Source organism: Uranotaenia lowii, chromosome 2 (genome assembly GCF_029784155.1).
Source record: "Uranotaenia lowii strain MFRU-FL chromosome 2, ASM2978415v1, whole genome shotgun sequence".
NCBI lineage: Eukaryota > Metazoa > Arthropoda > Insecta > Diptera > Culicidae > Uranotaenia > Uranotaenia lowii.
Genome location: NC_073692.1, coordinates 343,199,941 through 343,211,475, shown reverse-complemented (window position 1 = coordinate 343,211,475; position 11,535 = coordinate 343,199,941).

The window sequence follows — 11,535 nt, the reverse complement described above, 5'->3', positions numbered from 1 at the left end:
CTTAGATGAAAAATTGTGTCTTTGTTATTTTTCTGGAGCCTCCGAACCGTAGGAACCATCTGATCCGTAGGAACCGTTCGAACCGTTCGAACCGTAGGAACCGTCCAAGCTGTACAAACTGTCCAAATCGTTCAAAATAATCCAGAAACTAAGAAATTCAATGAAATTGTTTTAAAAATATACTTTTTCTGCCTTTTATAGAAGCTTAGATGAAAAATTGTGTCTTTGTTATTTTTCTGGAGCCTCCGAACCGTAGGAACCATCTGATCCGTAGGAACCGTTCGAACCGTTCGAACCGTAGGAACCGTCCAAGCTGTACAAACTGTCCAAATCGTTCAAAATAATCCAGAAACTTAGAAATTCAATTAAATTACTGTAAAATAATACTTTTTCTGCATTTTATAGAAGCTTAGATGAAAAATTGTGTCTTTGTTATTTTTCTGGAGCCTCCGAACCGTAGGAACCATCTGATCCGTAGGAACCGTTCGAACCGTTCGAACCGTAGGAACCGTCCAAGCTGTACAAACTGTCCAAATCGTTCAAAATAATCCAGAAACTTAGAAATTCAATTAAATTGTTGTAAAATAATACTTTTTCTGCATTTTATAGAAGCTTAGATGAAAAATTGTGTCTTTGTTATTTTTCTGGAGCCTCCGAACCGTAGGAACCATCTGATCCGTAGGAACCGTTCGAACCGTTCGAACCGTAGGAACCGTCCAAGCTGTACAAACTGTCCAAATCGTTCAAAATAATCCAGAAACTTAGAAATTCAATAAAATTGTTTTAAAAAAATACTTTTTCTGCCTTTTTTAGAAGCTTAGATGAAAAATTGTGTCTTTGTTATTTTTCTGGAGCCTCCGAACCGTAGGAACCATCTGATCCGTAGGAACCGTTCGAACCGTTCGAACCGTAGGAACCGTCCAAGCTGTACAAACTGTCCAAATCGTTCAAAATAATCCAGAAACTTAGAAATTCAATTAAATTGTTGTAAAATAATACTTTTTCTGCATTTTATAGAAGCTTAGATGAAAAATTGTGTCTTTGTTATTTTTCTGGAGCCTCCGAACCGTAGGAACCATCTGATCCGTAGGAACCGTTCGAACCGTTCGAACCGTAGGAACCGTCCAAGCTGTACAAACTGTCCAAATCGTTCAAAATAATCCAGAAACTTAGAAATTCAATTAAATTGTTGTAAAATAATACTCTTTCTGCATTTTATAGAAGCTTAGATGAAAAATTGTGTCTTTGTTATTTTTCTGGAGCCTCCGAACCGTAGGAACCATCTGATCCGTAGGAACCGTTCGAACCGTTCGAACCGTAGGAACCGTCCAAGCTGTACAAACTGTCCAAATCGTTCAAAATAATCCAGAAACTTAGAAATTCAATAAAATTGTTTTAAAAAAATACTTTTTCTGCCTTTTTTAGAAGCTTAGATGAAAAATTGTGTCTTTGTTATTTTTCTGGAGCCTCCGAACCGTAGGAACCATCTGATCCGTAGGAACCGTTCGAACCGTTCGAACCGTAGGAACCGTCCAAGCTGTACAAACTGTCCAAATCGTTCAAAATAATCCAGAAACTTAGAAATTCAATTAAATTGTTGTAAAATAATACTTTTTCTGCATTTTATAGAAGCTTAGATGAAAAATTGTGTCTTTGTTATTTTTCTGGAGCCTCCGAACCGTAGGAACCATCTGATCCGTAGGAACCGTTCGAACCGTTCGAACCGTAGGAACCGTCCAAGCTGTACAAACTGTCCAAATCGTTCAAAATAATCCAGAAACTTAGAAATTCAATTAAATTGTTGTAAAATAATACTTTTTCTGCATTTTATAGAAGCTTAGATGAAAAATTGTGTCTTTGTTATTTTTCTGGAGCCTCCGAACCGTAGGAACCATCTGATCCGTAGGAACCGTTCGAACCGTAGGAACCGTCCAAGCTGTACAAACTGTCCAAATCGTTCAAAATAATCCAGAAACTTAGAAATTCAATTTAATTACTGTAAAATAATACTTTTTCTGCATTTTATAGAAGCTTAGATGAAAAATTGTGTCTTTGTTATTTTTCTGGAGCCTCCGAACCGTAGGAACCATCTGATCCGTAGGAACCGTTCGAACCGTTCGAACCGTAGGAACCGTCCAAGCTGTACAAACTGTCCAAATCGTTCAAAATAATCCAGAAACTTAGAAATTCAATTAAATTGTTGTAAAATAATACTTTTTCTGCATTTTATAGAAGCTTAGATGAAAAATTGTGTCTTTGTTATTTTTCTGGAGCCTCCGAACCGTAGGAACCATCTGATCCGTAGGAACCGTTCGAACCGTTCGAACCGTAGGAACCGTCCAAGCTGTACAAACTGTCCAAATCGTTCAAAATAATCCAGAAACTTAGAAATTCAATAAAATTGTTTTAAAAAAATACTTTTTCTGCCTTTTTTAGAAGCTTAGATGAAAAATTGTGTCTTTGTTATTTTTCTGGAGCCTCCGAACCGTAGGAACCATCTGATCCGTAGGAACCGTTCGAACCGTTCGAACCGTAGGAACCGTCCAAGCTGTACAAACTGTCCAAATCGTTCAAAATAATCCAGAAACTTAGAAATTCAATTAAATTGTTGTAAAATAATACTTTTTCTGCATTTTATAGAAGCTTAGATGAAAAATTGTGTCTTTGTTATTTTTCTGGAGCCTCCGAACCGTAGGAACCATCTGATCCGTAGGAACCGTTCGAACCGTTCGAACCGTAGGAACCGTCCAAGCTGTACAAACTGTCCAAATCGTTCAAAATAATCCAGAAACTTAGAAATTCAATTAAATTGTTGTAAAATAATACTCTTTCTGCATTTTATAGAAGCTTAGATGAAAAATTGTGTCTTTGTTATTTTTCTGGAGCCTCCGAACCGTAGGAACCATCTGATCCGTAGGAACCGTTCGAACCGTTCGAACCGTAGGAACCGTCCAAGCTGTACAAACTGTCCAAATCGTTCAAAATAATCCAGAAACTTAGAAATTCAATAAAATTGTTTTAAAAAAATACTTTTTCTGCCTTTTTTAGAAGCTTAGATGAAAAATTGTGTCTTTGTTATTTTTCTGGAGCCTCCGAACCGTAGGAACCATCTGATCCGTAGGAACCGTTCGAACCGTTCGAACCGTAGGAACCGTCCAAGCTGTACAAACTGTCCAAATCGTTCAAAATAATCCAGAAACTTAGAAATTCAATTAAATTGTTGTAAAATAATACTTTTTCTGCATTTTATAGAAGCTTAGATGAAAAATTGTGTCTTTGTTATTTTTCTGGAGCCTCCGAACCGTAGGAACCATCTGATCCGTAGGAACCGTTCGAACCGTTCGAACCGTAGGAACCGTCCAAGCTGTACAAACTGTCCAAATCGTTCAAAATAATCCAGAAACTTAGAAATTCAATTAAATTGTTGTAAAATAATACTTTTTCTGCATTTTATAGAAGCTTAGATGAAAAATTGTGTCTTTGTTATTTTTCTGGAGCCTCCGAACCGTAGGAACCATCTGATCCGTAGGAACCGTTCGAACCGTAGGAACCGTCCAAGCTGTACAAACTGTCCAAATCGTTCAAAATAATCCAGAAACTTAGAAATTCAATTTAATTACTGTAAAATAATACTTTTTCTGCATTTTATAGAAGCTTAGATGAAAAATTGTGTCTTTGTTATTTTTCTGGAGCCTCCGAACCGTAGGAACCATCTGATCCGTAGGAACCGTTCGAACCGTTCGAACCGTAGGAACCGTCCAAGCTGTACAAACTGTCCAAATCGTTCAAAATAATCCAGAAACTTAGAAATTCAATGAAATTGTTTTAAAAATATACTTTTTCTGCCTTTTATAGAAGCTTAGATGAAAAATTGTGTCTTTGTTATTTTTCTGGAGCCTCCGAACCGTAGGAACCATCTGATCCGTAGGAACCGTTCGAACCGTTCGAACCGTAGGAACCGTCCAAGCTGTACAAACTGTCCAAATCGTTCAAAATAATCCAGAAACTTAGAAATTCAATTAAATTGTTGTAAAATAATACTCTTTCTGCATTTTATAGAAGCTTAGATGAAAAATTGTGTCTTTGTTATTTTTCTGGAGCCTCCGAACCGTAGGAACCATCTGATCCGTAGGAACCGTTCGAACCGTAGGAACCGTCCAAGCTGTACAAACTGTCCAAATCGTTCAAAATAATCCAGAAACTTAGAAATTCAATTAAATTACTGTAAAATAATACTTTTTCTGCATTTTATAGAAGCTTAGATGAAAAATTGTGTCTTTGTTATTTTTCTGGAGCCTCCGAACCGTAGGAACCATCTGATCCGTAGGAACCGTTCGAACCGTTCGAACCGTAGGAACCGTCCAAGCTGTACAAACTGTCCAAATCGTTCAAAATAATCCAGAAACTTAGAAATTCAATGAAATTGTTTTAAAAATATACTTTTTCTGCCTTTTATAGAAGCTTAGATGAAAAATTGTGTCTTTGTTATTTTTCTGGAGCCTCCGAACCGTAGGAACCATCTGATCCGTAGGAACCGTTCGAACCGTTCGAACCGTAGGAACCGTCCAAGCTGTACAAACTGTCCAAATCGTTCAAAATAATCCAGAAACTTAGAAATTCAATTAAATTACTGTAAAATAATACTTTTTCTGCATTTTATAGAAGCTTAGATGAAAAATTGTGTCTTTGTTATTTTTCTGGAGCCTCCGAACCGTAGGAACCATCTGATCCGTAGGAACCGTTCGAACCGTTCGAACCGTAGGAACCGTCCAAGCTGTACAAACTGTCCAAATCGTTCAAAATAATCCAGAAACTTAGAAATTCAATGAAATTGTTTTAAAAATATACTTTTTCTGCCTTTTATAGAAGCTTAGATGAAAAATTGTGTCTTTGTTATTTTTCTGGAGCCTCCGAACCGTAGGAACCATCTGATCCGTAGGAACCGTTCGAACCGTAGGAACCGTCCAAGCTGTACAAACTGTCCAAATCGTTCAAAATAATCCAGAAACTTAGAAATTCAATTAAATTGTTTTAAAAATATACTTTTTCTGCCTTTTATAGAAGCTTAGATGAAAAATTGTGTCTTTGTTATTTTTCTGGAGCCTCCGAACCGTAGGAACCATCTGATCCGTAGGAACCGTTCGAACCGTTCGAACCGTAGGAACCGTCCAAGCTGTACAAACTGTCCAAATCGTTCAAAATAATCCAGAAACTTAGAAATTCAATTAAATTGTTGTAAAATAATACTTTTTCTGCATTTTATAGAAGCTTAGATGAAAAATTGTATCTTTGTTATTTTTCTGGAGCCTCCGAACCGTAGGAACCATCTGATCCGTAGGAACCGTTCGAACCGTTCGAACCGTAGGAACCGTCCAAGCTGTACAAACTGTCCAAATCGTTCAAAATAATCCAGAAACTTAGAAATTCAATTAAATTACTGTAAAATAATACTTTTTCTGCATTTTATAGAAGCTTAGATGAAAAATTGTATCTTTGTTATTTTTCTGGAGCCTCCGAACCGTAGGAACCATCTGATCCGTAGGAACCGTTCGAACCGTTCGAACCGTAGGAACCGTCCAAGCTGTACAAACTGTCCAAATCGTTCAAAATAATCCAGAAACTTTGAAATTCAATAAAATTACTGTAAAATAATACTTTTCCTGCATTTTATAGAAGCTTAGATGAAAAATTGTGTCTTTGTTATTTTTCTGGAGCCTCCGAACCGTAGGAACCATCTGATCCGTAGGAACCGTTCGAACCGTTCGAACCGTAGGAACCGTCCAAGCTGTACAAACTGTCCAAATCGTTCAAAATAATCCAGAAACTTAGAAATTCAATTAAATTGTTGTAAAATAATACTTTTTCTGCATTTTATAGAAGCTTAGATGAAAAATTGTGTCTTTGTTATTTTTCTGGAGCCTCCGAACCGTAGGAACCATCTGATCCGTAGGAACCGTTCGAACCGTTCGAACCGTAGGAACCGTCCAAGCTGTACAAACTGTCCAAATCGTTCAAAATAATCCAGAAACTTAGAAATTCAATTAAATTGTTGTAAAATAATACTTTTTCTGCATTTTATAGAAGCTTAGATGAAAAATTGTGTCTTTGTTATTTTTCTGGAGCCTCCGAACCGTAGGAACCATCTGATCCGTAGGAACCGTTCGAACCGTAGGAACCGTCCAAGCTGTACAAACTGTCCAAATCGTTCAAAATAATCCAGAAACTTAGAAATTCAATTAAATTACTGTAAAATAATACTTTTTCTGCATTTTATAGAAGCTTAGATGAAAAATTGTATCTTTGTTATTTTTCTGGAGCCTCCGAACCGTAGGAACCGTCCAAGCTGTACAAACTGTCCAAATCGTTCAAAATAATCCAGAAACTTTGAAATTCAATAAAATTACTGTAAAATAATACTTTTCCTGCATTTTATAGAAGCTTAGATGAAAAATTGTGTCTTTGTTATTTTTCTGGAGCCTCCGAACCGTAGGAACCATCTGATCCGTAGGAACCGTTCGAACCGTTCGAACCGTAGGAACCGTCCAAGCTGTACAAACTGTCCAAATCGTTCAAAATAATCCAGAAACTTAGAAATTCAATTAAATTGTTGTAAAATAATACTTTTTCTGCATTTTATAGAAGCTTAGATGAAAAATTGTGTCTTTGTTATTTTTCTGGAGCCTCCGAACCGTAGGAACCATCTGATCCGTAGGAACCGTTCGAACCGTTCGAACCGTTCGAACCGTAGGAACCGTCCAAGCTGTACAAACTGTCCAAATCGTTCAAAATAATCCAGAAACTAAGAAATTCAATGAAATTGTTTTAAAAATATACTTTTTCTGCCTTTTATAGAAGCTTAGATGAAAAATTGTGTCTTTGTTATTTTTCTGGAGCCTCCGAACCGTAGGAACCATCTGATCCGTAGGAACCGTTCGAACCGTTCGAACCGTAGGAACCGTCCAAGCTGTACAAACTGTCCAAATCGTTCAAAATAATCCAGAAACTTAGAAATTCAATTAAATTACTGTAAAATAATACTTTTTCTGCATTTTATAGAAGCTTAGATGAAAAATTGTGTCTTTGTTATTTTTCTGGAGCCTCCGAACCGTAGGAACCATCTGATCCGTAGGAACCGTTCGAACCGTTCGAACCGTAGGAACCGTCCAAGCTGTACAAACTGTCCAAATCGTTCAAAATAATCCAGAAACTTAGAAATTCAATTAAATTGTTGTAAAATAATACTTTTTCTGCATTTTATAGAAGCTTAGATGAAAAATTGTGTCTTTGTTATTTTTCTGGAGCCTCCGAACCGTAGGAACCATCTGATCCGTAGGAACCGTTCGAACCGTTCGAACCGTAGGAACCGTCCAAGCTGTACAAACTGTCCAAATCGTTCAAAATAATCCAGAAACTTAGAAATTCAATAAAATTGTTGTAAAATAATACTTTTTCTGCATTTTATAGAAGCTCAGATAAAAAATTGTGTCTTTGTTATTTTTCTGGAGCCTCCGAACCGTAGGAACCATCTGATCCGTAGGAACCGTTCGAACCGTTCGAACCGTAGGAACCGTCCAAGCTGTACAAACTGTCCAAATCGTTCAAAATAATCCAGAAACTTAGAAATTCAATAAAATTGTTGTAAAATAATACTTTTTCTACATTTTATAGAAGCTTAGATAAAAAATTGTGTCTTTGTTATTTTTCTGGAGCCTCCGAACCGTAGGAACCATCTGATCCGTAGGAACCGTTCGAACCGTTCGAACCGTAGGAACCGTCCAAGCTGTACAAACTGTCCAAATCGTTCAAAATAATCCAGAAACTTTGAAATTCAATAAAATTGTTGTAAAATAATACTTTTTCTATATTTTAAAGAAGCTCAGATAAAAAATTGTGTCTTTGTTATTTTTCTGGAGCCTCCGAACCGTAGGAACCATCTGATCCGTAGGAACCGTTCGAACCGTTCGAACCGTAGGAACCGTCCAAGCTGTACAAACTGTCCAAATCGTTCAAAATAATCCAGAAACTTAGAAATTCAATTAAATTGTTGTAAAATAATACTTTTTCTGCATTTTATAGAAGCTTAGATGAAAAATTGTGTCTTTGTTATTTTTCTGGAGCCTCCGAACCGTAGGAACCATCTGATCCGTAGGAACCGTTCGAACCGTTCGAACCGTAGGAACCGTCCAAGCTGTACAAACTGTCCAAATCGTTCAAAATAATCCAGAAACTTAGAAATTCAATTAAATTGTTGTAAAATAATACTTTTTCTGCATTTTATAGAAGCTTAGATGAAAAATTGTGTCTTTGTTATTTTTCTGGAGCCTCCGAACCGTAGGAACCATCTGATCCGTAGGAACCGTTCGAACCGTTCGAACCGTAGGAACCGTCCAAGCTGTACAAACTGTCCAAATCGTTCAAAATAATCCAGAAACTAAGAAATTCAATGAAATTGTTTTAAAAATATACTTTTTCTGCCTTTTATAGAAGCTTAGATGAAAAATTGTGTCTTTGTTATTTTTCTGGAGCCTCCGAACCGTAGGAACCATCTGATCCGTAGGAACCGTTCGAACCGTTCGAACCGTAGGAACCGTCCAAGCTGTACAAACTGTCCAAATCGTTCAAAATAATCCAGAAACTTAGAAATTCAATTAAATTACTGTAAAATAATACTTTTTCTGCATTTTATAGAAGCTTAGATGAAAAATTGTATCTTTGTTATTTTTCTGGAGCCTCCGAACCGTAGGAACCATCTGATCCGTAGGAACCGTTCGAACCGTTCGAACCGTAGGAACCGTCCAAGCTGTACAAACTGTCCAAATCGTTCAAAATAATCCAGAAACTTTGAAATTCAATAAAATTACTGTAAAATAATACTTTTCCTGCATTTTATAGAAGCTTAGATGAAAAATTGTGTCTTTGTTATTTTTCTGGAGCCTCCGAACCGTAGGAACCATCTGATCCGTAGGAACCGTTCGAACCGTTCGAACCGTAGGAACCGTCCAAGCTGTACAAACTGTCCAAATCGTTCAAAATAATCCAGAAACTTAGAAATTCAATTAAATTGTTGTAAAATAATACTTTTTCTGCATTTTATAGAAGCTTAGATGAAAAATTGTGTCTTTGTTATTTTTCTGGAGCCTCCGAACCGTAGGAACCATCTGATCCGTAGGAACCGTTCGAACCGTTCGAACCGTAGGAACCGTCCAAGCTGTACAAACTGTCCAAATCGTTCAAAATAATCCAGAAACTAAGAAATTCAATGAAATTGTTTTAAAAATATACTTTTTCTGCCTTTTATAGAAGCTTAGATGAAAAATTGTGTCTTTGTTATTTTTCTGGAGCCTCCGAACCGTAGGAACCATCTGATCCGTAGGAACCGTTCGAACCGTTCGAACCGTAGGAACCGTCCAAGCTGTACAAACTGTCCAAATCGTTCAAAATAATCCAGAAACTTAGAAATTCAATTAAATTACTGTAAAATAATACTTTTTCTGCATTTTATAGAAGCTTAGATGAAAAATTGTGTCTTTGTTATTTTTCTGGAGCCTCCGAACCGTAGGAACCATCTGATCCGTAGGAACCGTTCGAACCGTTCGAACCGTAGGAACCGTCCAAGCTGTACAAACTGTCCCAATCGTTCAAAATAATAAAGAAACTTTGAAATTCAATAAAATTGTTGTAAAATAATACTTTTTCTATATTTTAAAGAAGCTCAGATAAAAAATTGTGTCTTTGTTATTTTTCTGGAGCCTCCGAACCGTAGGAACCATCTGATCCGTAGGAACCGTTCGAACCGTTCGAACCGTAGGAACCGTCCAAGCTGTACAAACTGTCCAAATCGTTCAAAATAATCCAGAAACTTTGAAATTCAATAAAATTGTTGTAAAATAATACTTTTTCTATATTTTAAAGAAGCTCAGATAAAAAATTGTGTCTTTGTTATTTTTCTGGAGCCTCCGAACCGTAGGAACCATCTGATCCGTAGGAACCGTTCGAACCGTTCGAACCGTAGGAACCGTCCAAGCTGTACAAACTGTCCAAATCGTTCAAAATAATCCAGAAACTTAGAAATTCAATAAAATTGTTGTAAAATAATACTTTTTCTACATTTTATAGAAGCTTAGATAAAAAATTGTGTCTTTGTTATTTTTCTGGAGCCTCCGAACCGTAGGAACCATCTGATCCGTAGGAACCGTTCGAACCGTTCGAACCGTAGGAACCGTCCAAGCTGTACAAACTGTCCAAATCGTTCAAAATAATCCAGAAACTTAGAAATTCAATAAAATTGTTGTAAAATAATACTTTTCCTGCATTTTATAGAAGCTTAGATGAAAAATTGTGTCTTTGTTATTTTTCTGGAGCCTCCGAACCGTAGGAACCATCTGATCCGTAGGAACCGTTCGAACCGTTCGAACCGTAGGAACCGTTGGAACCGTAGGAACCGTCCAAGCTGTACAAACTGTCCAAATCGTTCAAAATAATCCAGAAACTTTGAAATTCAATAAAATTGTTGTTAAATAATACTTTTTCTATATTTTAAAGAAGCTCAGATAAAAAATTGTGTCTTTGTTATTTTCTGGAGCCTCCGAACCGTAGGAACCATCTGATCCGTAGGAACCGTTCGAACCGTTCGAACCGTAGGAACCGTCCAAGCTGTACAAACTGTCCAAATCGTTCAAAATAATCCAGAAACTTAGAAATTCAATAAAATTGTTGTTAAATAATACTTTTTCTGCATTTTATAGAAGCTCAGATAAAAAATTGTGTCTTTGTTATTTTTCTGGAGCCTCCGAACCGTAGGAACCATCTGATCCGTAGGAACCGTTTGAACCGTTCGAACCGTAGGAACCGTCCAAGCTGTACAAACTGTCCAAATCGTTCAAAATAATCCAGAAACTTTGAAATTCAATAAAATTGTTGTAAAATAATACTTTTTCTATATTTTAAAGAAGCTCAGATAAAAAATTGTGTCTTTGTTATTTTTCTGGAGCCTCCGAACCGTAGGAACCATCTGATCCGTAGGAACCGTTCGAACCGTTCGAACCGTAGGAACCGTCCAAGCTGTACAAACTGTCCAAATCGTTCAAAATAATCCAGAAACTTTGAAATTCAATAAAATTGTTGTAAAATAATACTTTTTCTACATTTTATAGAAGCTTAGATAAAAAATTGTGTCTTTGTTATTTTTCTGGAGCCTCCGAACCGTAGGAACCATCTGATCCGTAGGAACCGTTCGAACCGTTCGAACCGTAGGAACCGTCCAAGCTGTACAAACTGTCCAAATCGTTCAAAATAATCCAGAAACTTAGAAATTCAATAAAATTGTTGTTAAATAATACTTTTTCTGCATTTTATAGAAGCTCAGATAAAAAATTGTGTCTTTGTTATTTTTCTGGAGCCTCCGAACCGTAGGAACCATCTGATCCGTAGGAACCGTTCGAACCGTTCGAACCGTAGGAACCGTCCAAGCTGTACAAACTGTCCAAATCGTTCAAAATAATCCAGAAACTTAGAAATTCAATAAAATTGTTGTAA